Source organism: Pseudonaja textilis, chromosome Z (assembly GCF_049901715.1).
Source record: "Pseudonaja textilis isolate UNSWEBS1 chromosome Z, rPseTex1.2, whole genome shotgun sequence".
In the NCBI taxonomy this organism is placed as follows: Eukaryota; Metazoa; Chordata; class Lepidosauria; order Squamata; family Elapidae; genus Pseudonaja; species Pseudonaja textilis.
Window position 1 is genome coordinate 107,942,134 of NC_142008.1, and position 12,262 is coordinate 107,954,395.

Below are 12,262 nucleotides of genomic sequence, written 5' to 3' on the forward strand. Positions count from 1 at the left end.
CTTCATATATTCAATATTTTGAGTAAAGTTCCTAGGTTTATTATATGATATACTGTACCCCATTGATGAAGAGTATATCCATATTTTTCTGTCTTATGGCCTATATTTTCCAATTTAGGAAGATTTCCATTATGAGTTTTCATAAGGGTTTTGCTAGAAATCCATCTCTAGTGTAACTTGCTTGTTTTCATTTATATATTCATGAGCCAATTAATTTCTATTTTTTAAAAGACTTACAAAGGGTAATCTGCTCAATTAGAAAAATAGGTCTATGTTTTCTTGATTTTTGCCAGATTTCACTAAAGATATTATTTACATTTTTTATGAATTTGATGCCTTTTCACCACTTAAGATATTAAAAAGTGCAAAACAATATTGAGATATAATAATCAAACATTTTTTAAAAAAACTCTTTGGGATTTTAATGACATCTAGAAATTTTTTTCTTTAAGTTCATGAAATATAATTAAGTTATATTATACTTATGTGTATATTATATATCATTTTACTATTGAGTAGTATTGGTTAAACTTCACTTATTTAAATTCATTAATGGGATTAAATGTAATGCATTTAAAGTTTGAAAAACATATTTCCCTATTTCCCTAAAACCTTAAATCATAACATTATTTCATTAATACTACAAACTAATTTTTCAGGAGATTAAAAAAAAGATTCTAATTATTCATTATTTTACTTTTTTCAATTTGTTGGTTAATAATGCATAATTCTTTCCTAAAAAATCTAAGTTGTAAAGACAGTTTTCATTGCTTATTATTCCCCATGTTTAATTACTACCAGTTGACTATTGTTAGCCCCCCATATCTGAAGTTTCATCCAACATTTGTGATTTCTTTTGTTATTTTGGTGATTCAAAATTCTATATTATTCAACTGTAAGAGTAGATACTTTTCAGTAACTTGAAAAAAATCCTAATAAAATTATTTCAGCACTGGGGAATGGTCTGAGTATAATTTATTTCCCAGTTTAAAAGAAAGAAGGTTATCTATGTAATGAGTAGAATTCAAAAATTCAAATAATTCAAATGTGAGTAGTTTTCATGAGATTGATGAAAAAAACTCAAATACTTACCATAAGCCATAAGCCTTGTTTGTAAAACATTGATCAATTATCATTTTCCATTATTATTTTTTAAATGTTACTAAACATTAACTTTTTTCTTATTTCATTTATTGGGCAGACCTTACCTGCTTCAGTTTGTACTGAGACCTGCAACCCTGGTTATTTTAAGAGAAAGCAAGAAGAAAAGCCATTTTGCTGTTATGATTGCCTTCCATGTCCCAAAGAGAAAATGTCAAGCCAGAAGGGTAAAAGTCATTATGAACTAAGCTGACAAGTTAATTTAGTTAAATTCAAAACTGGCTTATGTAAACTAGGGAGTCTTCGTATAAGTTTTATCCTGATATCAACCCATAGAGGTAGGCTTCAATGTACAACCACACTTGGGATCAGAATTTCTATTGCAAGTCAATTCATAACATGATCAGACCCAATTTTATGACCATTTGCATAATGATTGTAATTCAAGTCATATGATCATGTGTGACTTCAGCTTGACCAAAGATGTTTACCAGAAAAGTTTGCAAATCAAGATTATGTGACCATAGGATTCTGCAAGAAATCATTAATGTGAACTTATTGCCAAGCACTAAATTGTGATCATATGATCATAAGGGTAGGAGTTAGTCATACATTTGAATTTAGGTCATCGTTCACATTTTTAAAGGCTTAAATTAATTCAAACTGTTGTTAAGTTTTTAAGTATCATTTGGTGCAGAGGTCTTCAAACTTGACAACTTTAAGACTTGTGGACTTCAACTACCAGAACTCCTCCTCCAGTCATGTTAGCTCAGGAATTCTGGGAGTTGAAGTTCACAAGTCTTAAACTTGCCAAATTTGAAGATCCTTGATTTAATGGACACAATTGGGATCAGCCACTTAGTCATTATCTGAAGCAGTTGCCAAGTGAAATTGCAACTGTGTTCATGATGTTATTTTAGTTTTCCTTTTCTCTAGTGACCTGCAAAGGTTTTAAAGCTCCTTTTTTATTAATGTAACTGTGAGTAGTTGAATAGAATAGAATAGAATAGAATAGAATAGAATAGAATAGAATAGAATAGAATAGAATTCTTTATTGGCCAAGTGTGGTTAGACACACAAGGAATTTGTCTTGGTGCAAATACTGTTTAGTTGCTAAACAATAGTATATGTAGCCTTTCCCCCCACTGCTCTGTTTTTTAGAATGCTCTCCCAACACTGGAATAATTAGCAAGAAAAGAATTGATACTTGCATTTACATTCATTGGAGAGGAAGATTTGCAAGAGAGTAAGCAGCACACACAATGGAGAACATCCTTTGAAAATAAAACAGTAGTACTCTGCATAGCACATTAGTCCCAGTGAGCCAGGAGCCACTTAGGAGATAAAGTAAAGCAGTGGTATCAAACTCAAGTCATCACGGCGGTGTCATGTGATGTATCAGGACATTTTTCCCCTTCACTAAACTAGGTGTGGGTGTGGCCAGTGCATGATGCATCCAACCTGCAGGCTGGGAGTTTGACAGCCCTGAATTAAAGCCTTGAGTATAAAACTGATTAATGTCTTCTCACTGTCAGGCAGTAGAATGAGCCAGCTGAACTTACAGAGTCTGTAATTAGTTCAAACTGTTGTTAGTTGAATGATCATAATCCAAGGACTACCTATATCATTCTAGCACACAATGACCTATTTTTCAATTTATCTAAAACTTTTGTACATTGTGTGATATTAAAAAGTCTAGTGAGGTTTATGAAATCTGAGGCAATTAACAAAGGTGATTTTTAAAAGAGTACAGGTGGTTGTCATTTAGTGGACACTTAGTCATTAACTGAAGCAGTTGCTAAGTGAAACTGCAATTGTGCTTATGATGTAGGCATAATTTGCAATATTTATATTTATAGATGTGATAATTAATTTTTGTTTTATCAAACAGAAGTCTAAAATTTTAAGAACATTAGACATTAATGATCTGATACAGAAATAACTTTAATTTCATTTATATTATCTTCAGTAATATCTGCTTGACAAACAACATGAAGCACAAGTAATATATAAGCAAGTTCAACTGAAGTCATGAGTACATAATATTCTCTTATTTATTGTAGAGTTTTCATGTTCTCTTGTGTTTCCTTAGATGCCAAAAAAAAGCCAGATGGATAACATCAGGGCCCTCTTACTTCTAGAAAAAGTGATGTAATGATACTAATAATAGTATAACCACAGGACAAAATTAACACAAATTTATATATATTTATATTCTAGACATGGATGACTGTCTAAAATGCCCAGAAGATCAATATCCAAATAAAGACAAAAATTCATGTATTCTTAAAAAAATATCTTTCTTATCATATAAAGAACCAGTGGGATTTGGTTTAGCCATTTTGGCACTTTTCTTTTCTCTCTGCACTAATGTGGTGCTGGCAACATTTTTGAAACACCACAGTACACCTATTGTCAAGGCTAATAATCAAAATCTCACCTACATTCTGCTCATCTCACTCCTCCTCTGCTTCCTTTGTTCACTTCCATTCCTTGTTGCACCAGGCAATATAATATGTCTCCTCCAACAAATTAGTTTTGGCATCATCTTCTCTGTAGCTGTGTCTTCTGTGCTGGCAAAAACCATCACTGTAGTTCTGGCTTTCATGGCCACCAATCCAGGATCCAGGATGAGGAACTGGGTGGGAAGAAGACTGGCTATCTCCATTGTTCTTACTAGTTCCATGATTCAAACAGGAATCTGTATTGTATGGTTGTTCACATTCCTCCCTTACCCCAATGTTGACACAAATTCAGAAATAGAGGAAATCATACTGCAGTGCAATGAAGGCTCAACTACCATGTTCTATTGTGTCCTGGGCTATATGGGCTTTCTGGCAGCTGCCAGTTTCACTGTAGCATTTTTTTCCAGGAATCTCCCCAGCAGTTTCAATGATGCCAAATGTCTCACATTCAGCATGCTGATCTTCTACAGTGTGTGGCTCTCCTTTGTTCCATCCTACATGAGTACCAAGGGCAAATACATGGTTGCTGTGGATGTTTTCTCCATTTTGGTTTCCAGTGCTGGCTTGCTAAGCTGCATATATTTCCCCAAATGTTACATAATCCTTATAAAGCCAGAACTAAATAATAGGGAACAACTAATACAGAGAAAATAGTAATAATATACAAACCCAAATAATTCTACTACCATTATTTTTTCTTTTAATATCTCTTCTTTCACCATGTTTCTTCCAAATTAAAACGCAGTCTTAATTTTTTGGGGGGTGGGGTGGGAATAAGCACCAAGTCTTATTTTTTTGAGGGGGGTGTCTTACCCACTTACCATAGGACCACCACAGCCAGTCCTCCCACATCCCGATACCTGTTGCGCCACTGCCCAATTTCTTCTGTGGGCTGCTCACAGCCAGACTCCACAAGGCTTATCACAATGGTGCCACTGCTCACAGCAGGAGTCTGTGTAGCATGTTGTGCTGTTGCACATGATTGGTGGCACTGCACCATGCACCACATGGAGTCTACCCATAATGGCTGCAAGCAGCAGCAGAAGTCAGGTAGCAGCTATAGCTTTGGTGGTTCTAAGGTAAGCAGGTGTAGGGCATGGTGGGCAGCTCCATCCTCTCATCCCTGCCTTAGCTTGATTTTTACGCATGTGCCTTGACTTACCTCATACAACCAGATGGTTGGTAGGGCTTAACTAGGGCTTAATTTTGGGATAGGGCTTATATTAGACATGAAAGTTGGGCTAGGATTTGTTATTTTGGGGTAAACACAGTAAGTCTCCATACTTCAAATAATTGACTAATGGGAGGGATGAAATTATTAAAAGTTGTTTTTCGTATATGAGAAAAGCTTTGTCAAGTTAGTGCTTTTATTAAAAGTAAAAATCTTATAAATGAGGAGGGCATTCTTTTTTAAAGAATGCAGCTCATATTTTTATTAAAAATGGATTGGATTCAAGTTGTTTCAAGAATCAGGATTCAAGTTCAGAAAAAAAGTTGTGGAGGCATGATGAAACGTGTACATGGATTATGTTTGGGAATGATGTTGTTCCAGCCTGAGCTAAACAGAGAGAACAGTTGAAAAGATATATTTATAATATAAACATAAAAACTCCTTTTTCCGTTATTTCTCTTGTTAGTATTACTTCCTTTAAATTACCTTCATCCTTGATATTTCTACTCCAAGGATTCTTTTATGAAGTATCTGTTGAGTAGAAAATTCTTGCAAGTATTCTAGTTTAAATTTATTGTAATAAGTCTTCATTAATCAGCCACTATTCAGTTGTTTTGAAGAAGATTGTGATTTAAGATAATAAATAAATAAGTAATACAGAAATATGTCATAACCTGTGCCATAATATATTATTTATATTTTTCTACCCAAAGTAGAAGAACATTGACAATGATAAATTCTTTATAGAATATTAACTCTGTCAGATCTTCATCAGAGAAATTTATTAAGATCATTTTTTGAAAGATTGCTCATGTACCTATTTTAAATGCAGATGAGAGAGATGATACATTTCAGATTGACCAGGAAGTACTTGAATTATACTGATCCCATGAAGTAAAGCATTGTATTGCATAATAATTCCATAGGGACACAGAACTAACCCTTGAAGAACAGGAACATTTTTGTGTGTTGGTTGGCTAGCAGGTGCCTTATGAAGGTAGGAATGGCATAATTGGGTCTTGACTCAATTGCTATTGTATTTTGTAGAAGATTCATGGGACACTGGCTAGCAGCAAATATCTCTGGGAGTATGATGTTTGTAGATTTTATTGGTCATTGTAGACCAACATTATGACCACTCATTAATTTAAAAATCTCAGTGGGCTAAGGCTAAGAATAATGACTACAATATCCACTGATGGTTCAGTTTTTGAATAGTCTACAGATGTTCTAAATACTATTGGTCTCTAAGTAGTCTAACAAAGTTCAATGTTTTCCTCCATGAGCTATTGCTACATTCAAAAGGTGCATTGATTGCAAGCATCTTACACTAGAAGATGTAGTTATGTTGCATCAGTGTACATTCTGGAAGAAGAAGATTGGTGGAAAAAGATAGATAGTACTGACCAGCCTGAGTAACACTGTATCAGCATTCCAGAAAATGAACGCCAACTCTGAAAACTCCAAGACTGGCATTTTCTCAAAGTTCCATTTTATTAGAGTTGTCATACTGGCACATCTGGGAAAATGTGTCATACTGGCACATTCTAGGTTTTCTATTAGTAATTGAAAATCAAAGACCCACCCCTTGTATCCCTCAGTCTATCACATGGCCCAATCACCATCCATCCCAACTGGAGACATTCCCCTAACCACTCCTTGACCAGGTGCAAGATGACATGACCTTGACTGAAAAGAAGAATGCTATTATGTCTAACTACATACACTATATGAAATCCCCCCTCCCAATTCCCCAGGCACAGGAACATGGCAACGTGGAAGCTTCTGGGCTAATATGGCTTCCAAGGCTGACACACTACCTCAGTTGCTATGTTGGAGGAATCCATTGCCATTATAAATAGTTGCATGGTATCTCAATGCAATACAAATGCAGTTTTTGTTTTACTCAGTTGGGCGGGGGTGGGGTGGGGTGGGGCTAGCAGTGAAAGTGTTTCCTGGTTCTGTAGTTCATTCAGTTAGTAGATAAAGAGGATAAGAGAATTAAGAGAAGAACCAGCAATGGCTCCCTCTCATTAGTGGTGAAGGTTAGAAACAAGCTGTTCTATTCCAATCCAGATACAGACAGACAGACATGGACACAGTCCCAGACACACATGCATCCTACAGAAGTTTAGGATGTATATATCTTCAACAATCTTTTAAACAGATTGGCATATACATTCAAACTGTAAGAGCAGTGTTGAGTAAGCTGTTCCAAAGAAGTGGAGTTGTACCATAGAAGAATAATTTTGGGTTATATATAAGGCAATTCTAATTTGGAGGGTGGGATTAAAGATCAAGATTCATGCATTCCTAAGAAAACATCTTTCTTGTCATATTAAAAAAAATAATGGGACTTTGTTTAGTCACTCTGGTACATTTCTTTTCTCTCTGCACAGTTGTGGTGCTAGCAACATTTTTGAAACACCATAGTACACCTATTGTAAAGGCCAATAATCAAAATTTCACTTAGGTTCTTCTTATCTCCCTTCTCCTCTGTTTCCTTTGCTCTCTGCAGTTCCTTGTTTCCCCAGGCAATATAGTATGTGTTCTCCTACAAATTATCTTTGGCATCATCTTCTCATTGGCTGTGTCTTCTGTGCTGGCAAAAACCATCACTGTGGTTAAAGCTTTCATGGCTTCCCACTGATTTCCTTATGCAGGATCCAGGATGAGGAAATGGGTGGGAAGAAGACTGGCACTCTCCATTTTTTTTTCTGGTTTCCCTGATTTAAACAGGCATCTGCATGGTGTGGCAGTTAACATTTCCTCCTTTCACTGATGTTGACACCCATTCAGAAGTAGAGGAAATCATATTACAGTGCAATGAATTCTACTGTGTCCTAGGCTAACAGTTTCACAGTAGCATTTTTCTCTAGAAATCTCTCCAGCAGTTTCAATGAGGCCAAATGTCTCATATCTAGCATGCTGATCTTCTGCGGTGTGTGGCTCTACCTGTATAGCAAGAGTACATGATGGCTGTAGAGGTTTTCCTCCACAAAATTTTACATAATCATTGTAAGGCCAAAACAAAATAACAGGGAACAACTAATAAAGAGAAGATAGTAATAATATACATATCCAAATAATCCTATTATCATTATTTCTTCCTTTTATCATCTCTTCTTTTAATTCTTTTTATACTTCAAATTATTGACTCATGAGGTGTTCAAATTATTAGGAGTTGTTTTGGGCATATGAACAAAACTTTGTAAAAGTAGTACTTTTTATTAAAATTCCAAATCTCAGAAATGAAGAGGGTTTGGTCTTTTTAAAGAATGCAGCTCATGATGTGATTAAAAATGGGTTGGAATCAAGTTGCTTAAAGAATCAGGACTCATTTTCAGGGAAAAAATGTTTATTCCTATTCACAGTGGGAACACATAATGATGCTTGGAGATGGATAATGTTTGATAATATTTTTTTCAGCTAGAGCTAAACAGACAGCACAGTCTATTATTTCTCTCATTAGTATTCCTTCCTTTAAATTTCCATTATCCCCATTCTTGATATTTATACCCTGGGGATTCTTTTATGAACTATGCATTGAGCATAAAACTCTTGGAAAGATTGCATCTTAAATTAAGTGAACTCTGCGCAGAACTCAAAAACCATCTAGACAATGGAGAAAAGGATCTCTACATTGACTACCATGGTGATTGGATCAAAACAAAGTCAAACAACCCAAAACTCTGCATCCAACCCACCCCATCCAATCCAACATCACTCAAAACTAAGCATGCCCACCTCTAACTACCTCTCTTCCAGCCTTCTTGTATTGAGTAGTATTAAGCTATTCAATACAAGAAGCCTTGTAAATAAAATACAAGCTACTCAATACAAGAAGCCTTGTAAATAAAATACCTTAATTTCTCCTCATACTAAATATGGCTAAATTCGACATTATATTTGCCTGTGAAACATGGCTCAACGCACCTGTCCCTGACTCCATTACCACAGTAACAGACTATTATGTTTACCGATCAGATCGTGAAATTCTTAGAGGAGGTGGTGTTGCTATTTTCTATAAAAAGTCCCTACATCTAAAAGACATCCAAGTTACCCAGGAGCTTGCTCTTCCTGAGAACATTGTCTGTGAACTGTCCTTAAATATCACATTTCAGTTCTTACTATGTTACAGAGCTCCTGATTATGACATCAAACATGCAAACAAGCTAAATACACTACTAACATGGGCAGCATCCTGCCCACACACTTTTATCTTTCTTGGTGACTTCAATCTACTGCATATTAACTGGACCCTTAACAAATGTACAACTGAACCCACACATGCAACCTTCTACAAAGCTGTAACAAATCTGGGACTAGAACAACTAGTAACCAACAACACTAGACTTAACAACTGCCTCGAACTCATCTTCTGTAATAGTTTAAATTCAATTTACAGAATATAAATTAAAGAACCCTTTTCCAACAGTGACCACAACATGATTGTCTCAACATATGTCCACACAAAATTCATCACAATGACGGAATCCCCAATTATAACTTCAAAAAAGGCAACTATGACCTTATAAACAACAATCTCTCATCTCTTGATTGGAAATTTCTATTCACTGGATGCAATAGAAGACCATTACAACATATTACAACGTATTTTTACTTGAAATCAAGAGTCATCAAACTATATGTACCAATAACAACTCCCCAAACCAGAAAAAAAATTACCCATAACAAAAAGGAAGCTTCAATCCAAAAAGAAATCACTTTGGCAGAAAAACAAATCTGGTCACGTTGCCAACTTCAAAAGTCGATACAAAAATTTATGCCACCAGATAAAGACTGAATGCATCAATTATCACGTTAAATAAGAGGAAAACCTTCTATGCACCAATTCCACCCATGCTTTCTACAATTTTGTAAACAACAAACTAAAAGACTCAAGATCCATCCCACCCCTGAAAGGACCAAATGGTAAAGACTGCAATGATGACACCATTAAAGCCAACCTCTTTAACACATTCTTTGGCTCAGTATTTGTAAACAGCAATGGATCGTGCCCAGTAGTTCGTAGTCGAACCACAGACAACTACAATGATCTAATACATATAAATTTCACAGAAGACAACGTTAAAAAAGTACTACGCAATCTAAAACCATCTCTATCTATTGGATCAGATGGAATATGTGCCTACTTCTTAAAAAAGCTATCCACTGCCATAGCTGAATTTCTACGCATAATCTTTGAAAAATCTTTTAGGACCAGCTCCTTGCCAAAACTATGGTCATAAGCCATGGTCATCCCCATCTTCAAAAAGGGAGACCCCAGCCTCGTTGAAAATTACAGACCAATCTCTTTATGCTGCATCACCTGTAAAGTCGTGGAATCAATCATTAACCAATCCATTATCCTCCACTTAGAAACAAACAATCTACTCTCTAATAAACAATTTGGTTTCAGAAAAAAACTATCATGTCATCTGCAACTCTTACAGTGTAAAAACATATGGACTACACAACTCAATCAGGGCAAAACAATAGACGCAATCTACATAGACTTCTGAAAAGTCTTTGATTCAGTGGTACACGACAAACTACTCCTAAAACTAAAATCTTATGGTATCTCTGGACAACTGCATAACTAGATAGAAGCATTGCTGTCAAACAGACAACAAATGGTCAAAATTGGGAGCGTCCTATCAAATTCTGTATCTGTCAACAGTGGTGTCCCCTGAGGGCAGTGTTCTAGGACCAGCTCTCTTCATACTCTACATAAATGATCTCTGTGATCATATTAAAAGCAACTGCATTCTCTTCGCTGATGATATAAAGCTATTCAACACCACAGACAACATTGCTACCCTTCAAAAAAAACCTCGACTATGTATCAGAATGATCAAACAAATGACAACTTTAAATCTCAACAAATAAATGCTGTCTTACATATTGACAAAAAAATCAGAAAATAAAATACAAACTGAATAGTCAAGATCTCGCTGATGATCCAAACTCTGGCGTTCTCATATCTAATGATCTAAATGCTAGAGCCCACTCTAAATACATAGCCAAAAAGGCATTAAGAGTTATTAACCTAATCCTATGCAGCTTTTTCTCTGGTAATATCACATTACTAAAGAGAGCATACAAAACATTTGCTAGACCAATACTTGAATACAGCTCATCAGTCTGGAACCCACATTACATATCTGATATTAACACAGTAGAGAAAGTCCAGAAATATTTCACAAGAAGAGTTCTCCACTCCTCCACTCGTTGCAGAAGACCTTATGCCACCAGACTTGAAATTCTAGACCTAGAAAACCTAGAACTACGCCGCCTTCGGTCCGATCTAAGTATAGCATATAAAATTATACATTGCAATGTCCTACCTGTTCATGAATACTTCAGCTTCAACCATAACAGTACAAGAACACACAATAGATACAAAGTCAAGGTAAACCACGCCAAACCCCCAAAACTTTAACCTTAGATTGTCTACTATTGACCTCACCCCTTTCCTAAGAGGTCTGTAAGGGGCATGCATAAGCTCACTAATGTGCCTACCATCCCTGTCCTACTGTTTTTTTTCTTATATGCATCCATTCCATGTATCCATAACTATGTTTATATTTATACCTGTTATCTTATAATTGCTTGACAAAATAAACAAACAAACAAACAAATAAATAAATAAATAGTCTTCATTAATCAGCCACTTTTCAGTTTGTTTTGAAGAGGATTGTGATTTGATTTCAAATATTTGATATATAAATAAATATATCAATGCATAATAAAAATATATCATAACCTGACGTGTGGAAACATCAATGTGCTGACATTCTTTATATTCAGTTAGTAGTTTAGGAGGAAAATGGGCTAAGATAGCTGTATGCTTTCCACAAGGATTTGCTCCATCTTCATGGCAGCAGAAATACCAGCTTCGATTTGGACTCCAAGATCCCTTTCACTGTTACTGGCATTGAGCCAGGCTTCACTTTATTTATACCTATACAGTATACGTATAGTATACTTTCTGCTCAGAAACATAAAAATACAGCTCAAGTTTTTAAGTGTCACCACTTGGTACTGTGAGAAACTGCATCTTAATGAAATACTAATCTTATGGAGACAAGGATTAAAACACAAGAACACCTCAATTTAAAAAGAAGAGAAGCAGATCTATGGTCATATCAATTTATAGTTCCTGTTTTAAGATTATCTTTGTATGAACATTGATATTACTTTGCATTTTCTATGATAGTAATAGGCAAGTGCCTCACTAAGCAAAAGAGAATTTTTTCTAAGATCTCACTGCAGCTGTCAAGGCAACTGCAAAAGAAAAATGAACTTTGTTGCAAAGAGGTTAAAAGAGGTGTTATGTGCATGTACTCTTGTACTCTCTAAATTTCTTTAGCGTAGTCGTGATAAACATTTTGGCTGGCATGAATATCCCTATCTTTGCCATGTTTATCGTTCCCCATCTCAAAAACTTTTCTGATATATGAGGTCTTATTGAATCATTCTAACTTTACTATTTCATTAATTTGAAGGTTGCAATTTTCTT